The sequence below is a fragment of the Pagrus major genome, chromosome 23 (assembly GCF_040436345.1).
Source record: "Pagrus major chromosome 23, Pma_NU_1.0".
NCBI lineage: Eukaryota > Metazoa > Chordata > Actinopteri > Spariformes > Sparidae > Pagrus > Pagrus major.
The window spans coordinates 10,062,021-10,064,637 of NC_133237.1; positions in this window are offsets into that span (position 1 = coordinate 10,062,021).

Consider the following 2,617-nt stretch of genomic DNA (forward strand, 5'->3'; position numbering starts at 1 on the left):
AATGTCAGAAGAGTGAGAGCTGATATACCAGGGACACATTTCAGGATTTAATTCATTTATCTGTGTTTACTGCTTTGTTTAATTGGATCCCAAATGTGTTGTTGCTGTGATAATTTAATTTAGTTCTGGCTATATTTAACAAATGTCCCTGATTTTTACAACACTTTTAAATTCTTATAATCTAATTCTACTACAGCAGGACACACACACACACACACACACACACACACACACACACACACACATGCACGGAGAGAGAGTTTCTTTCTTCCCTCTCCATCTCCATATCAATGGCTGCAGGACAATCAACTAGCTGGCTCATACCAGCAGCCTGGTAGACACACACACACACACACACACACACACACACACACACACACACACACACATACACACACTCTTTCTCCCACATTTTCTTTCTCGTACTTCCTCAGCCCGACTCTTTCCTCTGTGCCTCTCACTCAGAAGATGGCGATACAACATGAACAAAGAAATCTAACATATCACCAAACTTTTAATCATGTTTTTGCTGTTAGGATGACATTTCATTCTTCACAGCAGTTTACCATCGAACACTTAACAGTAATGGCCTCCATTGCAGTCAAAAAAAGCCCTGAACAGGTTTGACATTAGGGAATGAGGTCACAACAGGAAACAAGAAATTCTGACTCAGTATGGAGCCGCTGCCCTTCATACAAACTATAATATTCTGTGCATATTGGATTATAAAACACTGCTGGGTAACATGCATTTCAAATATGCATTTTTGCTTAAAAAGGCTTAAGAAGTCAACTGAAACCAATAAAAAGTGTAGTTACAGCTTCTTTCAAACATTAGAGAAGAGTGTTGAGATTTTCAATAACAGAGAAACAGAGAAGGAAACATGGCAACATTACAGGACAAGCTGACTGTTTTTGTCTTTTCTGACAAACATAATTTCATCCATCTGGAGTGTGTGATATAGAGCTTTCACCAGCAGGAGTAGAAAGAGAATCTATCAACTCAACACTGCTGTATTTGTGTATTTGAACTGAATGAAGTGATGAAAGTGTGCGACTGTTGAGCCGAATGTTTGTAGAAGGTATAAATTATTTACAGCAGGATTATTGAGCGCCAAACAACAGACTGACTAAACCAAATAATGAATTGTAAATACAGGAGATGATGTCAGTGTCAAAGCAGCTCAGCCTGCAATCATATTTTCGTGTGTGTCAGAATGTCGCTCCTGCTTTATTTTGATGACAGGACAGCTTGCCAATCTGCATAATTCCCACAACCCGCCCCGCGTCCTTCCCCTCCCTGCCACATGTTAATGAGCCGTCGCCTTGGACGCTAATTACACAGAAAGCTGCACACTCACCCAATCAGGAGTACAGAGGAATGTAGACATCACACACACACACACACACACACACACACACACACTGGTAGAGCTTTTACTGGGTGATATGATGCCAGTACACACACACACACACACACACACACACACACACACACACACACACACACACACACAATCATACATATAAAATACTGGATATCAACCTGACTCGCTCTCTTTCATACTGTGTTGTTAATATTTTATTTGAGGTTGTGCGTCTGTTCTTTCTAAGGGTGGTCAGTGTCTTTCACACACATACACACACAACCATAAATAAGGTGTCTAGACAGCACAGCCGTCAGTCTGCCCTCTGGTGAGTGCTGAACGTACAGATCAACAGAGTGACAAAGAGAGGGAGAGAGGGAGAGACAGGAAGGCCGGGGCTTTAATAAATATGCATGATCTGTGTCCTTCTTGAGGAAAGACTGATTCATCCCACTGCCTTGGCTTGCAGGCCCTCACAACCATACACACACACACACACACACACATACACACCCGAGGCACATTTTAACCTACATACCACTACAAGAATATCCTTATAAATCAGTCAGTTTATCCGCCTTCATCTTTCTGCTGATCATCTTGTGATTTTATCGTTCTCCTGCTTGTCTTTTTAACACAGAATGTCCCACTTTCTGTTTCTGTTTTCGTTTTCCACATCTGTCTCCAGTTTCTAATTTCCAAACACTGGACAGTCTTTAAAAATGTAAAAAATTCTCGGACCACACCTCTGTTTTTACACCTATTAGCCTGTTATAAATAAAGTCTGACGCTTGTCTTCTGGCATTAACTTTCAAGCCAGCATGAAAGAAAAGCCCTTAAAACTGCTAATTTCCTAAAATTTCATGATCGAAAGCTCGAGAACATCTAATAAATGGACCTCGGGGTGAGACTGATTCGTCAGCTGCTGTTTTCAAGGTCAAGAATGAACTTAGATGCTCAACAATTTACATACGTTATTGTGTACAATTAGTTGGGAAGGTTGCTTGTCTTGTTTCTAGCCATTGGTAACAGTTCATTTTAGTATATAATGAGTAAAAATAATATAAGACAGCAATTTTTTTTTTTACCTTTTACTACCACCAGCGTGTCTGGCATCATTGTGCAATAATGCAGTTATTTTTTTAATAATCAAATTTTATTCAACAACCTGTCCGACTTTGAGAAATTCGATTTAGTATGATTTCAGGCTGACTAACACAATAGTCCGACTTTTTCTAACATCACATAAAC